Source organism: Gossypium hirsutum, chromosome A10 (genome assembly GCF_007990345.1).
Source record: "Gossypium hirsutum isolate 1008001.06 chromosome A10, Gossypium_hirsutum_v2.1, whole genome shotgun sequence".
Lineage (NCBI taxonomy): Eukaryota > Viridiplantae > Streptophyta > Magnoliopsida > Malvales > Malvaceae > Gossypium > Gossypium hirsutum.
The window spans coordinates 54,034,777-54,061,202 of NC_053433.1; positions in this window are offsets into that span (position 1 = coordinate 54,034,777).

A 26,426-nucleotide genomic window follows, 5' to 3' on the forward strand; every position below is an offset into this window, starting at 1 on the left:
TAAATCCTTTAATTACTAGTTTACCAAAATACCCTTAATGCAAAACTGTGGAAATTCACCTAACCATGTCTATTTTTGTCCACTAAGAAGTATAATGGTCTAATTACCATTTAAGGACCTCTAATTTAATAATTCATAACAATTGACCATCTTTAGCTAAGGAAACTCAAGTTTGGCTCCTATTGCAATTTAGTCATTCTAGTCAAATTGAGCACTCAATCGATAAAATTTCTTAATGAAATTTTCACACAATTATTCTATCAAGTTGTAGATCTTAAATAAATAATAAAATAAATATTTCTACTTTGAATTTGTGGTCTCAAAACCACTGTTTTGATTTGACCCAAAAACGGGTTGTTACACTGGATATAAAAGTGTCTAAATTAAAGATTGAATCAGTGCCAGTAGTCTTTGAATATCCAGATGTATTTTTAAAAGAGTTGCCTAGGTTGCCACCGATCAGAGAGGACGAGTTTGCCAATGAATTAGTACTAGAAACATCATCTATATCTATAGCTCCGTACAGAATGGCTTTGACAGAATTGAAAGCTCAGCTGCAAGAGTTAACAGATAGAGGTTTTTCATGACCTATGTTTTTGCCCTAGGGTGCACCATGTTATTTGTAAAGAAGAAAGACGGGTCAATGAGATTATGTATCGATTATTGTCAGCTTAATAAGGTTACGATAAAGAATAAGTATCCTTTGCCGAGAATTGATGTTTTGTTCGATTAGTTGAAAGGAACAACAATGTTTTCAAAGATCAATCTAAGATCTAGCTATTATCAGTTGTGAGTTAAAGATTCAGACGTGTGAAAAAATGCGTTCAAAATAAGGTACGGGCATTATGAATTTCTTGTTATAACTTTCAGATTAACTAATGCCCGTGCAGTTTTTATGGATTTGATGAATTGAATCTTTAGACCATATTTAGATAGATTTTTTTTGTATTTATTGATGACATTCTGATCTATTCCCGAGATGTGTAACAGTTCAGTTAGACCCTTATCAGAATAGTGGTTTTGAGACTACAAATCTGAGTCAGAGAAATGTTTAAATATTATTTTCTATGTTTATGATGTGTGAATTAGCATGTGTGAAAGTCTCATATGAAAATTTGAATGTTTGTTTATTTAATTTAATAAAAAGGACCTAATCGTGTAAAATGTAAAAGTTGTGTGCTAGATGTTAAAAGTACCTATTTGACTCGAATTTATAATTGAGAGGTCCTTATGTGGTTATTATGCCATTTACATGTATAATGGACATTTTTAGCCTTAATATATGTGAATTTATAATGATATAATAAAAGGGCAAAATTTTCATTTAGATTATATGTTAATTAAAATAAAACAAAAGCTTAAAATAAGCTCATTTCATGCTCATGTGCTGAAATCATCAAAAGAAAAAGAAAAGAAATACAAGCTAGTGTTCAGCCTTGATTTTCATTGATTAAGGTATGTGTTTTGATCGGTTTTTGATAATTTCTACGTTTTTGTAATCGTTGCTTCATATATTATCAAGTCCATGCCTCAATTTCTGGTTTTGGTTATGATTTTAAAATGTGCCATGGATGTATTCATGAGCTTTATGTTGTTAAATGATGAAATATGAAAGTTTGATGTTGGGTTTACATGTTTTGCCTTTGGATTTTTGATGAAATTGAGTAATTTGGGCTAAATTGTAAAAAAAATATTTTTAGGGACTAAAATGTGAAATAAATGAAATTTATGGACTTGTATGAGAACTATGAAAACTCGGCTAAGCTTGTGTACAAGTAAATTATGTGTATTTTGGGATTTTGTGAATTTGGGACTAAAGTGCCAAAATGTGAAAATACGAGGGCTAGTTTACAAAATGCCCTAAATGTATGTTTGTGGATTGAATTGAATGACTTGGTGAATAAAAAGGGTTAATTTTGAATACATATAGATCAAGAAAAGAGGAATTCAGATTTAGACCGAGGAAAGTTGAAGATAATTGAGTAGACGATTCAAATTGATAATTTCAAGTACGAGGTAAGTTTGTACGGAATAAATGATATTATAGTCATCTTTTAATGCTTTGATGATGCATGAATTGTATAGATGCTTTATTATGGTTTGTGTAAGTGGATAAATCGAAGGTGTTCGGCACTAACTGTGCGATTTGAAATAGTTGCTGTTATAAATAGCACTAAGTGTGCAAAATGGAATAGCTTCAGCTATATAAGGCACTAAGTGTGTGATACTGAGGTAGCTTCAGCTATTTGAGATGGCATTAAGTGTGCAGAATCATTTTAGCTTCGGCTAATCATTAAAGCACTAAGTGTGTGAATTCTTTAAGCTTGGAAATACTTCAGAAAGAATAATGTATTCAAATGAAAGGTAAGAATGAAAATGAATAAATATAGAAAGGTTCAAGTATGTACAATACCTAGGTGGTAGATGACATTATGTATACGAACTTAGTTGAATTGGTATAAACATATGAATTGTGTTGGCATAAAATTGATAGATGAATTGAAAATTTATAAGTGCTTATATGTTGATGTTTTATATTTTATAAATTGTTGATGATTTTTGGTACGAGCTTACTAAGCTTTTGAAAGCTTACTCTATGTATGTTTGTATTGTTTTAAAGATATCGAAACTACTGTGAGCTCGGGGATCGTCCAGGATCGTCACCATACTATCAAATCTCATTTTGGTACCTTTTGAAAATGTATATAGTAAAGTATGGCATGTATAGGCTAGAAATATTTTGGATAGGTTTTGTAATGTTATATTTAGCCAAGTGATATGGCTTGATATGTTGTGTTTATGTTTTGATTTCGGTATATGAAATGTGATGCAAAATGTTCTATTTGATGTGTTTCATATATGGCTTAGAAAAAAATATGGTAAGTTTGGCAATTTTAGGTATGAGATTTGGTCATGAGTTTAGAGATTATGAAGCCAAATGTTTTGATATGATCTGGTCTTATGTTTTGGCACAATTGAGTTGAGTTTATAAGTATGAAAATGATTGATAATGTTATGGCATAAATGTTGTATGGATTGGTATGGATTTTGTCTAAGATGATTGTACAATCATGCTTGTTTCCTTGCTTGTAGGGTGATTCAAATTAGAGTGGCAAGTTGGTTGTTCAAATGGCATATTCTTGTCCACACGGGCAGGGACACGGGCGTGTGTCTCAGCTGTGTGTTACACACGGCTATGTTACACTACCGTATCTCCTCTGGGCTACCCTATAATTGTAAGTCAAGCTTGAGCACAGCCAAGGCACATGGGCGTGTGGCTGGTCGTGTGGCCCAAGTCAGATTCGACCACAGCCTAAGCACACAAGCGTGTCTTGTGGCTGTGTGAACAAGTCAGTGTGTATACCCTATTTTGACACGGTCTAAACACATAGGCATGTCTAAAGCCGTGTGAGGCACACGACCTGATCACATGGGTTTGTGACCTGTACTTGTTTGAAAAATGTTTAAAGTTTGGATAAATTTTGTATGTGTACGGTTTAGTCTTGACCCCTTTCTAATACATGTTTAAGGTCTTGATGACCTATATAAGGGACTCTATATTGATGATTGATCTTTAATGCTTCGATGCTTATGAAATGAATGTTAATGTTCCATTTTTTCTGATAATGCCTTTAACCCTAGTTCGGCAACGAATACGGGTTAGGGGTGTTACAAGATGAGTTTGAACATGTCGAGCATTTGAGAATTGTGCTACAAATCTTGAGAGACAGGCAACTATTTACTAAATTCAGCAAATGTGAGTTTTGGCTTCGAGAGGTTGGATTTTTGGGACATATTGTTTTAGTGGAAGGTATCCGTGTTGATTCGAGCAAGATTTCTGCTATTGTTGATTGGAAACCACCAAGAAATGTGTCAAAAGTTTGAAGCTTTCTGGGACTAGCTGGTTATTATTGGCATTTTGTAAAAGGATTCTCGATGATTGCTACACCGGTGACTAGATTGCTATAGAAAGATGTGAAATTTGAGTGGTCTAAGAAATGTTATCAGAGTTTTGAACAGTTGAAAGCATTGTTAATTGAGGCACCAGTTTTGGTTCAACCTGAGTTAGGTAAAGAGTTTGTAGTTTTTAGCAACACATCATTAAACGGTTATGTTTTGCTGGAAGAGGGTAAAGTGATAGCTTATGCCTCTAGACAATTGAAACCACATGAAAAGAATTATTTGACACACGATTTAGAGTTGTCCGCTATTGTGTTTGCATTGAAAATTTGGTGACATCATTTATACGGTGAAAAGTGCCACATCTTTACTGATCACATGAGTTTGAAGTATATAATGACTCAGAAAGATTTGAATTTGCGGCAACGAAAATGGCTCGAGCTGCTAAAAGGCTATGAATTAGTGATTGATTGTCATTCGGGGAAAGCGAATGTAGTCGCGGATGCTCTGAGTAGAAAGTCTTTATTTGCTTTGCAAGTGATGAATACGCAGTTAACCTTGTCTGATGATGGTTCAATTTTAGCTGAGTTAAAAGCTAAACCGTTGTTTCTTCAGCAAACTTGTGAAGCTCAAAAGTGTGACAATGAGTTGCAAACTAAAAGAATGCAATGTGAGTCGACTATTGATTCAGACTATTAGATTAGATCCGATGGTTGTTTAATGTTACGAGGTAGAATTTGTGTACCAAAGAATTTCGAGCTCATTCAAAAAATTTTACATGAAGCACACAATGGTTGTTTATCCGTGCATTTTGGGAGTACAAATATGTATAATGATTTGAAACAATTGTATTGGTGGTTGGGTATGAAATGAGGCATTTTGGAGTTTGTGTCGAGATGCTTGGTTTGTCAACAAGTTAAAGTAGAACATCAAGTGTCTTCGGGATTACTACAGCCTGTGATGATACCAGAGTGGAAATGGGATAGAGTTACAATGGATTTCATATCGGGTTTGCCTCTGTCTCTAAAAAAGAAAGATGATATTTGCATTGTCATATTTCATTCCGGTACGTATAGACTTTTCGTTTGATAGATTAGTTGCGTTGTACATCTCTAAGATCATTAGATTGCACGCGGTGCCAGTTTCTATTATTTTAGATAGAGACCCGTGGTTTACATCGTGATTTTTGAAGAAATTGCAAGAAGCTTTAGGTACGCGGTTACATTTTAGTACTGCTTTTCATCCACAAACCGATGGTCAATCTGAGAGAATAATTCAGATTATTGAATATATGCTTCGTTGCTGTGTTTTAGAAATTAAAGGTAACTGGGAGAAATAATTGCCATTGGTTGGATTCATGTATAACAATAGTTTTCAATCGAGCATAAAGATGGCACCGTATAAAGCATTGTACAGTTGTAAATGCAGAACTCTATTGTATTAGACCGAGCTTAGTGAGAAAAAGATTCATGGGGTTGATTTGATTAGAGAGACCGAAAAGAAAGTGAAAGTAATTCATGACGGTTTGAAAGCAACTTTCGATCAACAAAATCTTACATGAATTTGAAACGTAAAAGACATAGAATTTCAAGTCGACGATAAAGTATTTTTTAAAGTGTCTCCGTGGAAGAAGATTCTTCGATTTGGTCGCAAAGGCAAATTGAGTCCGCGATTTATCAAGCTGTATGAGATTATTAAAAGAATATGGCCAGTGGCATATCAGTTAGCTTTACCATTAGAGTTAGAAAAGATCCACAATGTGTTTCATGTTACGATGTTACGTCAGTATAGATTAGATCCATCACACATAATTTCTCCGACAAAGATTGAAATTCAACCTGACATGACCTATAACGAATAACATATCAGAATTTTAGCTCGAAAGTGTAAAGAGTTGAGAAATAATAACATTTTGGGGTTGAAGAAGCCATGTGGGAACCCAAGGAAGCTATGAGAAAATAGTACCCTAACCTCTTTTATGGTAAGATTTTCGAGGACGAAAATTCCTAAGGGGGGAAAGTTGTAATAGCCCGTTTTTAGTCAAACTAGAACAGTGGTTTTGGGACTACAAATCTGAGGTCAAAATTGTAACAGCCCGATTTAGACCTTAACTAGAATGGTGCTTTCGAGACCACAAATCTGAGTAAAAAATATTTAAAAATTATTTTATGTGTTTATTATGTGTGAATTAATATCTGTGAAATTTTCGTGATTTAATTTTATCGTTTGAGTGTCCGATTAAATAAAAGGACTTAATCGTGTAAAAGGAAAAGTTGGTGGTTAAATGTGGAAGTTCTTAATTGCTGTTGTCTTTATAAGTGGAGGCATTTATAATGCAATTAGACCAAAGTTATGAGTGGTGGAAGATAATGACCTTAGATTATAATGATTTTATATTAAAATTAAAAGGTTAAAATTGTAAATGGAATAATATGTTATAATATATCATATAATAACATAATTAAAAACCATGGCTCATATATTTAATTTTGGCCGAAACTTTAACACAAAATAAAAAGAAAGAAGCTAGGGTTCGATTACATTCAAGCTTGATTAAGTTATGAGTTTAGCTCGATTTTTGATAATTTTTACGTTTTTGAGATCGTTGCTTCGAGTACTACAAAACCCATGCTTGAATTTTTTATTTTGATGAATATTTTGAGTTGTGCCATTGTTGAGAGCTTGTGATTTTTTTGTTTGATTATGAAATATGAAAGATATGTTTTAGATTAATATGTTATGTTTTGGAGTTTTTGATGATTTTGAGTAATTAGGGGTAAATTGAAAAAATAATAATTTAAGGGGCTAAAATGTGAAATAAATAAAATATATGGACTGGTATGAACACTAGGAAAATTCGGCCAAACACGGGTATCTTGGGATTTTGCATAATTTTTGTTTTGTACAATAGGGACTAAATTGTAAAAAGTGTAAATGTTAGGGGTGAAATGGTAATTTGCCCATTTATGTGTATTTTGACTAAATTGAATGAAAAATATGTTTGAATGAGCTTAATTTGAATATTTTTAGATCATGAACCAAAGAAATCAGATTTGGATTGGGGGAACGAAAGTCGTCGACTAGCTGCCCTGTTCTGTTTTATATCGTCTGAGGTAAGTTTATAAGCAAATAGACGTGTTAAATTGTAGTTAAATGTTAAATATACATGCTGTTATGAAATGTATGAATTTATACATGACATGGCCGAATATGAATAAGCTTGGCTACTACATTTTTGAATCTGTTTCAACCGAGTTATGACGTCCGAAAGGCCCGTATGAACCTTAGGAATAGTTAGGATACATATGTCATGACATAGGATTCCGATATATGTGTGCGAGTAAGACCATGGAATCAATATGTGATTCCAATATATGTGTGCGAGTAAAATCCTGTCTCGGACAGTGGAATCGATTTGTGATTACTTGTAAGACCGCGTTTGGGACGTTGGCATTGTATGATATATATGTGATTATTCGAGTGTCCTTTCCATTTTCGAATGGTTTATTGGGCATATATGAGTTGTGATCGAATGTGTAAAACGAGCTAAATGTCCAAGTATGAATTAGCTTGTTATTACCTAAAATAAGGTAAGTGTATTTGGTCTTGAAACTATTACTGAAATGAGCTTTCAAATTATGCATGTGTGATTATATGTATTCGGTTACATAATTTTTATATGCATATGGAATTATATTGTGACTCATGAGTTTGTGTGTTTGTGTGTATGTGAACTAGGTTGATAATAATTATTTGGCTTTGGAAATTAAATGGTAATATGTTAATTTGGTGATATGAGCATTCGGTCAAGATGACTTTTACGAATGAATATTTATATTTATAATGTGAACTTCATATGTTCGAATGTGAATGTGTTTGTATGATATACTTTCGCCTAATTTTATTAAGTTGATGACATTATTAAATTACCCTTTTGCTTATGACTTACTAAGCTATAAAAAGCTTACTCTATGCATATTTGTGTCTCTGTTTATAGATCTTGGAGTCAAGCTACGAGCTCGAGTACTGTCAGCAAAGTTCATCACATTATCTACTATTTTGGTACCTCTATAAGTTAAACTCGAATTATGGCATGTATAGACTAAAGTGTGTTTTGAAATGATGAATTTGGGTTATGTATAAGGCCATGTGAAAATGGCTAATTAAGATGTTTGAATTTGATTATGCTAGGTATAGCCTATGTTAATTATGGTTATAAGTTGCATGTTATGTATGCTTAATACATGAGGTAAATGTTTTATGTTTGGAAAACGAGTAATGAATTTGAAAGAATTGTGGCTGATTCAACTAAGATAATTCATAGATGAAATATACATATGAACTTAGTAAATATGCTTTAAATAAGGTAATATTTATAGTTTGGTATCCTTGGATTTATGATTAGGTTTGAAAAGGGTAAAAGTTTATAGTATATATTTATTACTTAGAATGTAAATGTACGAGTGGTGTATGGATAACTGTATTCAGAATTAGTTAGTTGATCAATATGAATGATGTATATTGACTAATTGTATTTCGGCATATATGTTCATGAAATATAAGAAACGTAATATATATAATGGATATATCATACGTATTGGATTTGGTTAAAGTCTTGATTATGAGCTTGCATCTAAATATGGTTGTGGTTGTGATGGTGAGATGCGTATGAACCTGATAAAGTATACTATCATATTGACCATATAGAAATATGTATGTTTGAATCTTCATAGGTGTGATTACATATATTATACTTTAAATGCAACTTGACATAATGATATATGCAAATGTGCTTAGGTATACATCTATGGTAAGATAGGTAATTTACTTATGATATAGATGCTTACTAATATAATAAATGCATGTGGCTATGTATATAAACTTGCTAGTTATTTATAAGTTTGCTAATTGGTACAAATGACTTATGATAGCCGAATAGACTAAAAAATGAAATGAGTTTATTTATAACCTAAAGTTTAATATTAATTGGTGTTAATGTGCAAAATATATGGGTTTCATATAGATTGAATAGCTGATGCCGCATATATAAGTAAAAAAATTTGACAAGGAAATTTATTTCAAATGGTGTATAACTTGTGTTAGTGCAGGACTTTTATAAAAAAATAGGTTTAATTTTCAATAATGAAATTATGGATGTATTATATGTTTCGTATATGTATAAATGGTTTTGAAATATAATTTGGATTATGTGAAATTTAAATTATGCTGTGAATGTTATATATATTCTTGAGTTTCAATAATTGTTTTAGTTATAGTCATTGATGTGATTAAAATTTTGAACTATAATATGTAAAGCATATCTATGAATTGTACTATAATTGGTGATGCCTCATAACACTAATCCGGTGACGGATACGGGCTAGGGGTGTTACATTTTATTGGTGTCAGAGCTACGATTTAGTCAGTTCTAGGACTAATGTAGCGTGTGTGAGTATAACTATACACGCCATATTATATGTTGCGATAGTGTGATGACTTCTGACATTTGAAAATTTGTTTTCATATAGTAAATAGGTCCCAATAGAGATGTAGCTGATGATGTCGAGAGTGTAGCGCGTACTCCCGTGCAAGGGACAGTGCCAGTGGATTCTCGATCGATTTTGAGTAACCAGGAGGGAGAGGCTAGACAAGCCTTTTAACAAATGATGAATGACTGGTTTACTCAGTATATCTGGACTAACTTGGCTGCACAACAACCTCCACCCCCGACTAATCCATCCTCGATGCCTGCTATCCTCAAGTAAGTGAACCACTGAGATTATATAAGCCACCTATTGATAAAATCAGAAAACATGGGGCTGAAGAGTTTAAAGCTACTAGTGATGATGATACTGAGCGAGCTGAGTTCTAGCTTAATTATACTATCAGTGTGTTTGATGAGCTGTCCTGTACCCCGGATGAATGTTTGAAGTGTGCCATATCTTTGCTTCGAGACACAACATATTACTGGTGGAATACCCTAGTATTAGTGGCTCCAAAAGAGCGATTGACCTAGGAATTATATCAGACTGAGTTCCATAAGAAATATATTAGCCAGAGATTTATTGATCAGAAGCGTAAAGAATTTCTGGAGCTAAAATAGGGTCAGATGACCCTGACAAAGTATGAGCGAAAATTTGTGAGACTTAATTGGTATGCCCGAGAGTGTATTTCTACCGAAGCCATAATGTGTAAAAGATTTGAAGATGGGCTGAATGAAGACATTAAACTGTTAGTTGGCATACTTGAGATAAAAGAGTTTGTAGTACTCGTTGAGCGAGCATGCAAAGCTGAAGAGCTTGGAAAGGAGAAAAGAAAACCTGATTTTGAAGCTAGAGACTCGCGTAAGAGATCATTCAGTAAGTCAATTTAGTCGACACCAAAGAAGTTCATAGATGATTTCAGTCGTTCTAAAGTCATTTCAGGTTACCCCTGACGGGATCAGAATAGACCATCTGTGAGCTCGAGAGCTACCTCAGTAGCTAGTGTGGGTAATGTTAGATAAAATCAACCTGAGTGTAAGCATTGCAGTAAACAACATCTCAGCAGTTGCAGATTGCACGATCGGGCCTATTTTAAATGTGGATTAATGGATCATTATATTCGTGAATACACAATGTTAGCTAAAGAAAATCTAGTGCAGAATATGAGATCGAGTAATACTGCAGCTAGAGGTAGCCATGCAAAAATGCGGGTAATATGAGTGGCGGTTAGAGAGGGACTAAAGATACAACAGCTAGATCTGAGGCTCGTGCCCCTGCAAGAGCCTATGCTATCCGTACGTTGAGGAGGCTTCATCTCTAGATGTCATTACTGGTACATTCACTCTTTATGATACTAATGTAATTGCATTGATTGATCCTAGTTTGACTCATTCTTATGTATGTAAGACATTAGTATTCAGCAAGACTCTACCTGTTGAGTCTATTGAGTTTGTGATTAGAGTGTTAAACCCCTTGGGCCAGTGTGTTATGGTTGGAAAAGTGTGTAAGAATTGTCCCTTGATGGTTCAAGATTCATGCTTTCCGGCCGATTTGATGTTGCTGCTATATGATGAGTTCGACATAATTCTAAGCATGGACTGGTTGACTTTGCATGATGCTGTTGTAAACTGCAAAAGAAAGACTATTGATTTACAATGTTAGAATGATGAGATTATTCAAATTGAATTTAATGATTTGAATGGGTTACCAGCAGTGATTTCTTCGATGTTAGCTCAGAAATATATGAGAACTGCGAAGCTTACTTTGCATTTGTGCTTGACAGTAAAGTGGCCAAAAGAAACATTGAATCAGTTCCAGTTATATGTGAGCATCCATATGCGTTTTCTAAAGAATTACCAGGTTTGCCACCTATTCAAGAGGTAGAGTTTGGTATCGAATTAAGGCCCGAGATGACTCTGATATCCATAGCTTCGTATAGAATGGAACCTACAGAATTAAAAGAATTGAAAGCTCAGTTGCAAGAGTTGACAAATAGAGGTTTCCCGCGACCGAGTTTCTCTCCTTGGGGTGCACCAGTGTTGTTCGTGAAAAAGAAAGATGGAACTATGAGAATATGCATTGATTATAGACAGCTCAATAAGGTGACTATAAAGAATAAGTATCCATTGCCACAGATAGACGATCTGTTTGACCAATTGAAAGGGGCTACAGTATTTTCGAAGATAGATTTGAGATCAGGCTACTATCAGTTGCGAGTTAAAGACTTTGATGTACCAAAGACTACTTTTCGAACTAGGTATGGACACAATGAGTTTTTGGTTATGCCTTTTGGACTTACTAATGCACCTGCTGTCTTCATGGATTTGATGAATCGGATCTTCAGACCGTATCTGGATCGATTTCTGGATGCGTTTATAGATGACATTTTGATCTACTCTCATGATGAAGCTGAACATGCCGAACATTTGAAACTTGTGTTACAAACTTTATGAGATAAGTAGTTGTTTGCGAAGTTCAGTAAATGTAAGTTCTGGTTAAGCGAAGTCAGTTTTCTGGGCCATTTTGTATCAGCATCGGGTATTCGGGTGGATCTGACCAAAATTTCAGCTATACGTGATTAGAAACCTCCAAGGAATGTTTCTAAAGTCTGAAGTTTTCTAGGACTTGCTGGTTATTATAAATGGTTCGTGAAAGGCTTCTCTATGATTGTAGCCCTGATGACAAAGCTATTACAGAAAGATGTTAAGTTTCAGTGGTTAGAAAAGTGCCAGAAAAGCTTTGATCAGTTGAAAGCCTTTTTAACCGAAGCTCTAGTATTGGCTTAGCCAGAATCGGCTAAAGAATTCGTTATCTATAGTGATGCATCTTTAAATGGTTTGGGCTATGTTTTGATGCAGGAAGTCAGAGTTATAGCTTATGCCTCACGACAGTTGAATCTTCATGAAAAGAACTATCCGACACATGACTTAGAATTGGAAGCTATTGTATTTGTATTGAATATATGGTGCCACTATCTGTTTGGTGAGAAATGACATATTTATTCTAATCACAAAAGTTTTAAATACTTAATGACTCAAAAATATCTAAAGTTGAGACAATGCTGATGGTTAGAATTGTTAAAAGACTATGAGCTTGTGATTGACTATCATCCAGGAAAGGCTAATGTTGTTGCTAATGCTCTAAGCCAAAAATCACTATTTGCATTGTGTACAATGAATGTGTATATGGCTATGTCTGATGATGGTTCGATAATAGCTGAATTGAAAGCAAGACCACTATTTGTTCAACAGATTTGTGATGCCCAGAAGGTTGGTAATGAATTGTTAGCGAAATAAGCTCAGTGTGATGCTGGCGTTGATTCAGAATTTAGAATTGATGCTGAGGGTTGTTTGAGGTTTAGAAATTGGATATGTGTCCCAAGAAATTCAGAATTGATTCAAATGATTTTCAATGAAGCGCACAGCAGACGGTTATTTGTTCACCCAGGTAGTACCAAGATGTATAATGATTTGTAACAACTTTACTGGTGGCATGGTATGAAATGAGACATTTCTGACTTTGTTGCAAGGTGTTTAATCTATCAACAAGTAAAGTTTGAACATCAGGTACCTTCAGGATTACTCCAGCCGATTATGATATCGAGTGGAAGTGGGACAGAGTCACGATGGATTTTGTATCTGGTTTACTATTGACACCGAGCAAGAAGGATGCAATTTAGGTTGTTGTGGATAGATTGACTAAATTGGCTCACTTTGTTCCGATACGTATAGATTACTCGCTTGATAAGCTGGTTGAATTGTATGTTTCTCATATTGTGAAGTTACATGGTGTGCCTATATCTATTGTTTTGGATAGAGATCTGAGGTTTACATCGTGATTTTGGAAGAAACTGGAAGATGCACTAGGTACAAAATTGCATTTCAGTATTGCTTTCATCCGTAAATAGATTGTTAGTCTGAACGAATCATTCAGATACCTAAGGATATGTTAAGATGTTGCATTCTCGAGTTCGAAGGTACGTGGGAAAGATACCTACCATTGATTGAATTTGCGTATAATAACAGTTTTCAATTAAGTATCAAATTGGCACCTTACGAGGCTTTGTATCGTCGTAAATGTCGTACACCATTGTATTGGACTGAGCTTAGTGAAAATATGATACACGGGGTCAGTCGATCAGAGAAACTGAACAGAAAGTGAAAGTGATTCGTGAAAGTTTGAAAGTAGCATCAGATCGTCAGAAATCATATGCGGACTTGAAAAGAAAAGAAATAGAATTTCAGATTGGAGGTAAATTTTTTTTTGAAAGTCTCACCATGGAAGAAAATACTCAAATTCGTTCGTAAAGGCAAATTAAGTCCGAGGTTTATTGGGCCGTATGAGGTTATAGAGAGTATCGGGTCGGTTGCTTATAGATTCCTGTTACCATTTGAGCTAGAAAAGATCCACAATGTATTCCATGTTTCGATGCTTCGTAGATATTGATCTGAACCTTCACATGTGATTAGTCCATCTGAGATTGAGATTAAGCCCGATATGACGTACGAAGAAGAACCGATTCGCATTCTAGCTCGTGAAATTAATGAGTTATGAAATAAGAAAATTTCATTGGTTAAAGTACTGTGGCATAAACATGGAGTTGAGAACGAAGCATGGGAGCCAAAGGATGCAATGAGAGAATGTTATCCGAACCTATTCACCGGTAAGATTTTCGGGGACGAAAATCCCTAAGGGGGGAGAGTTGTAATAGCCTGATTTAGACTCTAATCAGAATGGTGATTTTGGGACCACGAATCTAAGTCAAAAAATATTTAAAAATTATTTTCTATGTTTATTATGTGTGAATTAATATCTGTGAAATTTTTGTGATTTAATTTTATCGTTTGAGTGTTCGATTAAATAAAAGGACTTAATCACGTAAAAGGAAAAGTTGGTGGTTAAATGTGAAAGTGCTTAATTGTTGTTGTCTTTATAAGTGGAGGCATTTATAATTCAATTAAACCAAAGTTATGAGTGGTGGACTGTAATGACCTTAGATTATAATGATTTTATATTAAAATTAAAAGTTTAAAATTGTAAATGGAATAATATGTTATAATGTATCATAAAATAACATAATTAAAAACCATGGTTCATATATTTTCTTTTGGCCAAAACTTCAACAAGAAAGAAAACGAAAAACAAGCTAGGGTTCGGTTACATTCAAGCCTGATTAAGGTATGAGTTTAGCTCGGTTTTTGATAATTTTTACGTTTTTGAGATCGTTGCTTCGAGTACTACAAAACCCATGCTTGAATTCTTTATTTTGATGAATATTTTGAGTTGTGCCATTTTTGAGAGCTTGTGATTTTTATTGTTTGATGATGAATATGAAAGATAAGTTTTAGATTAATATGTTTTGTATTGGAGTTTTTGATGATTTTGAGTAATTAGGAGTAAATTGAAAAATAATAATTCGAGGAAATAAAATGTGAAATAAATGAAATATATGGACTGGTATGAACACTAGGAACATTTAGCCAAACATGGGTATCTTGAGATTTTGCATATTTTGTGTTTTATACAATAAGGACTAAATTGTAAAAAGTGTAAATGTCAGGGTAAAATGGTAATTTTTCCATTTATGTGTATTTGGACTAAATTGAATGAAAATATGTTTGAATGAGCTTAATTTGAATATGTTTAGATCAAGAACCAAAGAAATTGGATTTGGATCGGGGAAAACGAAAGTCGTCGACTAGCTGGGGTGTTTCGTTTTATATCATCCGAGGTAAGTTTATAAGCAAACAGACGTCTTAAATTGTAGTTAAATGTTCAATATACATGCTGGTATGAAATGTATGATTTTATACATGCTATGGCCGAATATGAATAAGCTTGGCTACTACATTTCTAAATTCGTTTTGACCAAGTTATGACCTCAGAAAGCCCCGTATGAACCTTAGGAATAGTTAGGATACATATGTCATGACATAGGATTCCGATATATGTGTGCGAGTAAGACCATGGCATCGATATGTGATTCCAATATATGTATGCAAGTAAGACCCTGTCCGGGACAGTGGCATCGATTTGTGATTACATGTAAGACCACGTTTGGGACGTTGGCATTGTACTATAAATATGTGATTATCCGAGTGTCCTATCCAATTTCGAATGGTTCATCAGGCATAGATGAGTTGTGATCGAATGTGGAAAATGAGCTAAATGGCCAAGTATGAATTAGCTTGTTATTACCTAAGTTAAGGTAAGTGTATTTGGTATTGAGACTATTATTGAAATGAGCTTTAAAATTATGCATGTGTGATTATGTGTATTCGGTTACATAATTTATATATGCATATGGAATTATATTGTGACTCATGAGTTTGTGTGTTTGTGTGTATGTGAACTAGATTGATAATAATTATTTGACTTTGGAAATTAAATGGTAATATGTTAATTTGGTGATATGAGCATTAGGTCAAGGTGACTTTTATAAATGAATATTTATATTTATAATGTGAACTTTATATGTTGGAATGTGAATGTCTTTATATGATATACTTTGGCCTAATTTTATTAAGTTGATGATATTATTAAATTACTCTATTGCTTATGACTTACTAAGCTATAAAAAGCTTACTCTATATATATTTGTGTCTCTGTTTATAGATCTTGGAGTCAAGCTATGAGCTTAGAGACTGTTAGCAAAATTCATCACACTATCTACTATTTTGGTACTTCTAAAAGTTAAACTCAAATTATGGCATGTAGAGGCTGAAGTGTGTTTTGAAATGATGAATTTTGGTTAGGTATAAGGCCATGCGAAAATGGCTAATTAATATGTTTAAATTTGATTATGCTAGGTATAGCCTATGTTAATTATGGTTATAAGTTGCATGCTATGTACGCTTAATTCATGAGGTAAATGTTACATGTTTGGAAAACGAGTAATGCCTTTGAAAGAATTGTGGTTAATTCGACTAAGATAATTCATAGATGAAATATACATATGAACTTAGTAATTATGCTTTAAATAAGGTAATATTTATGGTTTGGTATCCTTGGATTTATGATTAGGTTTGAAAAGGGTAAAAGTTTATAGTGATATATTTATTACTTGGAATGTAAATGTACGAGTGGTGTGTGGATAATTGTATTCGGAATTAGTTAGTTGATCAATATGAATGATGTATATTGACTAATTGTATTTCGGCATATATGTTCATGAAATATGAGAAATGGTTTATATATGATTTATTGAGTAGGAAACGTAATATATATAATGGATATATCATACGTTTTGGATTTGATTAAAGTCTTGATTATGTGCTTGCATCCAAATATGGTTGTGGTTGTGATGGTGAGATGCGTATGAACTTGGTAAAGTACACTATCATATTGACCATATAGAAATATATATGTTTGAATCTTCATAGGTGTGATTACATATATTATGCTTTAAATGCGGCTTGACATAATGATATATGCAAATGTGCTTAGGTATACATGTATGGTAAGATAGGTAATTTACTTACAGTATAGATGCTTACTAATATAATAAATGCATGTGGCTATATATATAAACTTGCTAGTTATTTATAAGTTTGCAATTTGGTACAAATGACTTATGATAGTCGAATAGACTAGAAAATGAAATGAGTTTATTTATAACTTAAAGTTTGATATTAATTGGTGTTAATGTGGAAAATATATGGGTTTCATATAGATTGAATAGCTGATGCCACATAAATGAGTAAAAAAAAATTGACAAGGAAATTTATTTCAAATGGTGTATAACTTGTGTAGGTTCAGGACTTTTATAAAAAAAATAGGTTTAATTTTCAATAATGAAATTATGGATGTATTATATGTTCTGTATATTTATAGATGGTTTTTATATATAATTTGGATTATGTGAAATTTAAATTATGCATTGAATGTTATATATATTCTTGAGTTTCGATAATTGATTTAGTTATAATCATTGATGCGATTAAAATTTTGAACTATAATATGTGAAGCATATCTATGAATTGTAATACAATTGGTGATGCCTCATAACCCTAATCCGGCGACGGATACGAGCTAGGGGTGTTACAGAAGTAATTATTCTATTATTATTTCAATGTTTACAACATCATAATATGATTGTGTGAAATTTTTGTTACAAAATTTTATCGTTTAAGTGCTTAATTTGATTAAATCATGTAAAGTGTAAAAGTAGAGTTCTATTAGTTAAAGGTATCTAATAGCTATGGAATATTAAAGTGGAGATCCTTCAGGGATAATTAACCCATTAATGGGTTAATGGATGATAATAGCTTGGCATATAGTGAAATAATTAATGTTCATTAAGGTTAATTTTGTAATTTAGTTATTAAAGAAAAATTAAATGAAATAAAATCACATATGATATTTTTATTTCTTCATCTTCAACCAAATACTCAAAGGAAGGAAGCCATTTATATGCATTTAGGGTTCGGTCACTTTGAGGCTAAATTGGTAAGTGATTTTTGTCCCGTTTTTAACGATTTCTATGTTTTTTAGATCGTTGTAGCGTAATTTAGCTAGCCTAGGGACTAATTTGAAAAGTTATTAAAGGTGTAGAGTTTTGCCATTGATGAAATAACATGTGTTTTGATGTTTAATGGTAGAAAATGTATGCTTCTTTTTAGATAAACAACATTTGTAAAGTGATTTTTGACAAAATTGTCATTTAGGGATTTAATTGAGAAATGTTGATATTTTGTGGTTAAATTGTGAAATAAATGAAAAATTTGGGCTGCTAGGGACTTAATTGAAATTCGGTTAGCATGGGTATAAGTTGAATTTCATTAATTTGAATTTTTATGAGTTAGGGACTAAATTGTAAAAATGTTAAAATATTATGGGCAAAAGTGTAAAGTTGTTATAATGTGTATTTTGGACTAAATTGAATTGATTGATGATTAAATAAGCTAAATTTGATATTATATAGATAAAGAAAAGCGAAATTCAGATTTAGATCGGGGGAAAAACAAGGTGTTGGATTAGTCGATCTACTTTATCGTTTTTACTTTCGAGGTAAGTTCGTATGTAATAAGCATTATTATATTTGTATTTTAAATGCTTTGATATTGCATAAATTGTGAATACGACCTTGCAAACATATTCGACAATGATTTAGCAAATATGAAATCCCAGTTGAACCTTAGGTATAGATTAGGATACAAACTACATGTCATTAGGGATTATGGGATTTGGGTGCTAGTCTATATGTCCTACCGGTGGCTGAGCTATCTGGCATGTGTTGTGGATACTCATCAGGCTATGTGAGCAGCACCATGTAGCCTCGTTGTGACCGTTAGTTTGTGTGAACAGACTTGTTTATAGCTCGAGAGTTAGCATTATATGTGATATGAGATTGAGATAGCTTCGACTATATATGTGGCACTAAGGGTGCAAGTTTCCTGGGTATCTGATAGTATTTTGAATGGTTCAATGGGTATATGAAAGATATGGATGAGTATGAGATTGATACAAGATGGTACAGGTATGTACATGAACCATATAAGCTTTAAATTGAAGAAACTTGTGAAGTTCACATCTAATCTTGTGATTGAATATTCGATAGGTTTGTGTATTTATATAAGTTGTATATTCATATGACTAAATTTTGAATTGTATATTTTTGGTAAGTTGAGTTATTTTCATAAAGCTTACTAAGCTTTATAGCTTACATTGTTTATTTTTTTCATGTTTTATAGTGAAATCAAAGGTAGCTCTGATTCGGGAATCGTCGGAGACCTCATCACACTATCAAGCTGTAACACCCCAAACTCGGCCTGCACGTTATGGTCAAATCTGGCATGTTACATTGAAGCATTTTAGCGAAAACCTTGTTTTCATTGAAAACCCTTCTTTAAAATGATGCACCTCAATTGCTTTGTAAAATCTCTTTTTAGTTGCGGAAGCTTTATTTAAAACATTTAATTTAAATATAACTTGTCATTTAAAAATTTAGTTGCGAAAACGTAGTATTTAAAAAAACAGTTATGGTTTAACGTTCTACTTCTAATAAATAAAAAGCATAAAAATGATAGTAATTCTAATTTGAAATATTAGCCAGAGGAAAGACCTTGTTACAACCTAAATCAAATAGAAATAATTTAAAATCAAAATATTAAAAATTACATAAAGACTAAGTCTAAGCTTTTTATGCTAGTTGGCCACCTTCGAGTCCCTCCATCCGTCGAACCGCCTACTAAGGATCACCTAAAAAATTTAAAAAGAGGGGGTGAGTTTCGAAAACTCAGTGTTTACAAACCTCAACGAGTATAAAGCAATCATCAGTCATATTGGGCCTGAGCCCAATTCAATAACGGTGGCCTTTGGGCCTTAGCCCATGTTAGCCTCAGTTGGGCCGAAGCCCACATCGCAATAATATCACAATAATACCATACGGGCAATGCTGTGCAACCCACCCCAATTATCCAACCGCTACACACCAACTCTATCCCCTGGTACACACCATGCGGGGATATAAATATCGACCCACCCAACCGATACACATCAATGGTAGCCGGGTTGCAGTACTACCTTCATTGCAGCAAGCTGCCAATCATATATTGGGCTTAATCGTCGTCGGTGGATCCACGGTTGTCAAGCAACCATGCGATTATCATATACTTCCTCCCTTCCATAATTCCCAACCCATATGCAACCTAAACAAAATATCATATGAATGCATATGAATGCAGTAGGTATACATGTAACATCCATAAATCTTACATTCCACACATAGGGGTAATTTAGTCATTTTTGCCCTTAGGGGAATTTCAGTAATTTTCTTTTATCTCATGTTTTTACTTACCATGTCTCGTTAACAAATCCCCGTTAGCTAAGATGAATGGACACTATGCACCAGGTAGGATTCCAGAGAAGAGGAGGTGAGTCATTGAGACTGCTTAAGCACCAAGCTCTCCCTAGATCCAATCCTAGACATGCATATACCCATTGCCACACTTTAACCTTATGACTCATCCATAGTCTCCATTAATTAATTAAGTTTTATATCCGTTAAGCAGTTTCAGATACTAAGCCCAAAACCCCTTACAAAGCCCAAACAAGTCCACATACATGCTTATGGCCCACTAGGCCCAATCTCATTCATATGGCCCATTAGGCCCAAATCACATCTATATGGCCCACTAGGCCCAATCACTTTTACAGTCATGCTCACATACGATTTTCCATCACATAACATCAATTATCAATTTTTTTCCTATTATGGGCCCAACAGCCTATCGGGCCCATTTAGCCCATGCTGGCCCCGTTGGCCAAAACACAACCCAAGTTCATGGAATTGCCCATGGGCCTCAAATAACCTATTGGTTTCCCCTTATGAGTGTTCACGCACTCACAAGACTACCGTAGCCAAACTTTCGGCTTTTTGGCATTTCAGCTTTTTCGCATTTCGGCTTTTACCGATCTACTGTGTGTGCAGTGTATGTATACACCTTCGGCTTTATATCAAGCTATCATAGGGTAGAAGTACACACCTTATCACCTGGAGTACTAAGTATTCATAATCGCCCGAACCTATATTCAACATAAATCCACTACTTACCGAAGAACAACTTATACTTGCATTGACTAGATTGACCGGCTGTGATCTACCTATGTAACTCAAAATCTGACGTAGTCCCCCTTCCGCATCTAGAAGAAAAGTCTCGAACGGCTGACACCTTACGTCGCTTAAACTTGGGAGCCTCTATCCCAACCTCTTTGCTAGAACCCCCTTTTTCCATCAACTAATACTTAGCCAGTGATCACACTCTTGAATGAGAGGGAAAAAGAGAAATAAATGGAGAAACCACAGAAGTATTGGAAAGGATAAAGAAAAATTAGCTTTTAAGAGTGTAGAAATATAAGAACTTAGAAATTTTTAACAAAAGCCAAAGAAGATCTAATTCAATTAGCGATTGCGAGATCGCTTGCTGACAAGAAATCAAACCCCCAAAGTGTATGACTCAACTTTTAAATGAAAAAGAAATAGTCGGCTAGGTTGAAGAGGGAAGAGGTTGATTCGATTAAAATAAGAAAGAAAAGATCAAGAGTTTGGCTTAAAGAAAGGAGGAGATGATATGCGACTGAAGCACACAAAAAACAAAAAATTCCTTTACTTGCCCATACAACACACATATATATACTAAAAAGTTAATTAAATAAATAGATAAATAAAAATGCAAACCTACACTCCCCAATCGACTTAAACTCGTCTAGTTAAATTCCCTTCAATTTCTCCAATTTTTATCATTATCATATCCACACTTAATCCTCATCCTAATCCCCTTGATTTTAGCCAACAATTCCAATTTGAATTGTATTCAATTTGCTTCCACCAAATAGCAATCCTTCACTGTGTTGAGTAGCAAAATTAAACTCCCTTTTGCGCATGCCACTACTCAAACTCTAGCCCTCCAACTTCCCAACACGCTGCTGGCCACTGCACCACATATTATCTTCTGCTACTATTTGGTCATAATTAACTATAAGGGTTATATGCCTAAGCCTCAGTTTTCTTAAAGAATAAAAATTTAAACTTAGCCAGGCCTGAGATTCAAACCTGCAACCTCTCATATCCATAGCAGGCACTCTTGTGCCATATTCCATCCCTAACTATTTTTAAGGCCTATTAACTAGCAACCAGGTTATCCTAAAAATATTTGCTACAATTCAGATTCGAACCCCTAATCTCGTGGCTGTGTTATACGTCCCTTGCCACTATGGCACCTACCTTATTTATGTCGTTCTTCCTCTCCAATTAATTATAAAGTCTTTCTACCGACCTCTAAGTTGTCTAAAAAAAACCCGTAACTTTTGCTCATTCTGCGACTTGAACCCAGGATCTCTCCTTACTCCTAACACCATCATACCACTGGGGCAAGAGCATCCTTTGTGTCAAATTTCCACCAAACATATTTATAAGGCCTAAACGCTTGCTTCCCTACTAATCATATGCGCAATAAAATTTTTTTCCATGGCCAGGACTCGAACCCTGGACTTCCTGCTTGCTACCAACGCCTTTTGCCACTAGGCCAAGCATTTCCTTGTGTCATATTTTACTAGGCCTTATTAATAAGCCTTCCACCTAATGCTCAGGGTCCTTTAGAAAAAAATGCAAAATTTTACTAAAGCCCTGAATCGAACCCAGGACTTTTTCCATACTACCAACCCTTCCTAAATCACTTAACAATTAGATTAAACATGCAGTTATAAAATATTTAAACATATTTCATTTATTTAAGCCGCCTTCTAACCGATCCCAAAATCAAGGCCCATTACTTCTAGGCACAAAATTCAGGGTGTTACACAAGCTATCATTTTGGTACTTTTGAATCTATGTTTTTGGGATATATGACATGTATAGGAGCTTTGGTCATTTTGGTATTGTAACGCCCCAAAATTTTTAGTGATTTAACTATGTGTTCTATTACACGTGGCTTGCTTGCTTTGATGGTAAAGGGTTTCCTAAGAGTTGTGAGAAGTCCTAGGTTCAAACCTGGGCCTTAGCAAAATTTTTGGGTTTTACTGAATTAAACCCTTGCTGTTAGATGTTGGGTTTTTATTTAAATTGAGGGGAGGTTATGTTATAAAAATCGTGTTGATCCAGAGGATAGGGGCGTGTTATTTATGGCAAGGAATTCGGGTTCGAGTCTCTCTACACTCAAGGGATGTTTTTTTATATGGTGTCGTGCAGGGGTTGTTTGTTAGTAGGATTCTGATGCGGCTAAGCGGTTGAGAGTATTGAGGGGAGTGGGAAGTTGTAGCTGAATTCTAGGAGTGTTGTGGGGAGAAAAGTTAGGTGTTTTGAATGGATATGGATAGTGTGTTGTTGGAGAGATTTGAGGAGGAAAGTGAGGGGTATGTTGGTGCTGTACAAGGACTCCAAACACAAGGGAATTCGACTGGAGTGTGGGGTAGGGTTCTTTTCTTCATTTTGAGTGTAACCGAATTCCTTTTCTTTTGGCTCTTTTGCATTTTTGGTTGGCTACCCAATTTTTGTTTGGTGTTCTTCAGGAACTTTTGTTTTGCACTTGTGCTTCAGTTTGGAACTATCTTTTTATTTATTGGTTAATTACCATCTATCACTATTCTTTCTTTCTGATCCTCTCGTGATTGTACTCTTTGTTTAGGCCGAACCCTATTTACTTTCTCTTTTTCTTTCTCTCTTTTGAACTTTGGTGTATTTCTTCATCATCTTCTAGTGTCACTTTCGGTTGTGGTTTCTACTTTCTTCCTCTTCAATGCCACCCCTCTTGATCGAATATCCATACTTCTTTCACCTTTCTTTTCTTTTTCCCCTTGATCGAATTTACCATCTCTATCTTTCGACTCTCGTGTTCATCGAAGTTGTTTCGATCCATTTGGCCTGTAGGATCGAACTTTCCATCCCTTTTGGTTGCGACTGGTGTTGTTCTTCAAGCAAGTCGGTAAGTACTTATTGCACTGCTCAAAGTCGAATACTTTTTCCTTCTTGTCGATTCTTCCCCTCCTTTTCCTTGGTGTGGTGTTCCTTGTGAGCTCTAGGATTTATTGGAGAGTGAAGATATTGCTAGTGATTACTAAGCGGTCGAACCCTTCACTCTTTACTTAAACAAGGTAATGTTGTTTTCGATTATGGAGTTCAAAGGATACGTGACTTATTTAGGAAGAGGTTGGTTGAATGCCAATTTCCTCTTATCTTTCGATTATGTTTTCAATAGGCTGTATTTTAGTCTCATGACATGTGTTTTGGTCATTGCTAATGGGTTGTTGTCAATGCAGTTATTCAATTAAGGGAGTAAGCTAGCTTTCATCAGCGGTTTTTGAAGGGCTAATTGTCCTTTAATTAAGGCAAGTATTGGGTGTTACGATAGTTGGGATTAAGAAGGGTGATTAACCCTAGTGTAGATCGACTAACAGATATCATGATTGAATGTAGGTTTGGGGAACGCTCGGCCTAGGCGCACTTATCACAAAAAGGTGTATAATCACACTACTATTAGCATAGATTGGCAAAAGCCAGAAATATACAACTGTTAACGCTACACGAGCGTACGTACTCTCCTGCAGTGAGGCTAATGCATGAAATGTAGGCATTCGATCGAAGAGGCCGCCATGATTGATTTCATGGGCTTAAGTCGATTTTTGGCCACGGTAGGCCAAAATGGGCCGTGTGGGCCCTACGGGCTCATGGGCCCCACACGGGTAAACTATACAAATGTGTGGAGATTATTGGGTCGGCTATGTTGTTTACACGGCCAAGGCCATTATTTGGGCTTATTGGGCCATACGAGTGTGTGGGCCCACATGGGCGGTATTATGGGCTTGGACCCATTATCGCTATTTAAATTGTTAAGGGTGTAGGTCGCACGAGACGACTGTGGACCTACTGTTGGTTCAGTGAATACACCTAGATCCTAATTTGTGTTATGATTGTTATACCCCTATGAGGTAAATGACTAAAATACCCCTATGTGAAATATGAGTGTTGAGAATGCCATCTTAATTTTATATGTACATTATATTTTGTTGCATTGCATGGGGTGGGACATATGGTATTGGAGGAAGTATATTGAATGACTACAAGCCTATTACTGGCAGCTCTTCTACAAATACTGTTAGTGCTGCAATCGATACTATTTTTTGGAGTGTAGAGATGGGCGGGTCGATTTTATCCCTACATGGTGTGCAAGGTTGGACAGAGTGGAGTGTAAAGGATGGATGGGTAGGACCTTGTATACATCTTGGATACTATTCTGAAGTGGGCTAAGGCCCACACTGATACTATTACTAGATTCGTCTAAGGCCCACACTAGTATTGTGATTGATATGGGCTTAGGCCCAGACTGTTCAGCACTGTATGTTTGATCGTTTGATAAATTTGGTTTACACACTGAGTTTTCATAAACTCACCATTTTTGCCTATCTGTGCAGATAATCTTTAGACGGGTCGGTGCTACGAGGTACTCGGAGATGGCCACACCACTGTTTATGTTTCGTTTTGGATTTTTGGTGAAAGTAATTTTACTTGGGTAAATTTTATGTAATATGGCCGTTTTAAGTTTTATTTTCATTTGGGAACTTATTTAAATTGACTTATAACTGTGAACAGTAAGACACGGGTTTTCTAAAAAGTAAATGATTTTCAACTACCAAGCTACACAACTTGTTTTTGTTTTCAAAGCATAACAATGATTTAGTGTGAATCATGCTTTGATAATCAAACCTATAAATTAACAAATGAACAAATAAGTTAACTTCTCTTAAAGAACACAAATGAGGTTTTAACACAAATGGACTTTTCCAGTAAAACTACGCTTTTCAAAAATTACTCCAATGTGACATCACAGATTCGACCATAACGTCTAGGCTGGGTTTGAGGTGTTACATTTAGTGGTATCAGAGCCAGGTTAGAAAACTCGGCTGTGGATTTGGGTTTTTCCTAAAAATGAAAGTTTCAAAAGAAATTGTTTCAAATGTTTGAAAAATATTTTGAGGTGTTGTTTCTGGATGTGTGGTCTACTGAGTCTCCAGCGCCGATTCTGTAAGTTCTCTAAAACTGCTTTTTGATTTAATTGAAATACTAATAATACCGTAGATAATGGACTGTACTGAAACCTTTATTAGGGTAACCTTAAACTGTAGTAAGATTACGATCTGCAAAAATAAACAACTTTGAATTATTGATGTTATTTTTCATAAAACATCCGTTAAGAAATACTGGAACTATAAAACTGATGCATAAAACTATTAATACAGATAATACGCAAATTGATAATGACCACCAGAGGTACTCGTGGAAGGGGTACAAGAGGCCACGACGGAGGTCGTAGATGTGCTCGGGCTGGGTCTTCGGCATCGAACCATATGCCTAATGTTGAGGTAAGAGTGGCACCGGTTTCACTTGTGACTGAAACTAGGTCACACAATCTAGTAGCTGGGGACGACGCACTGTCTCAAGCTATGTTGTGAATTCTATAAAGGGTCACTGGGCCCAATACTGGTACTGTAGGCCGTGGGTCAGTAACGAAACGACTCAGGTCTAATGGGGCTGAGATCTTTAAGGTTATA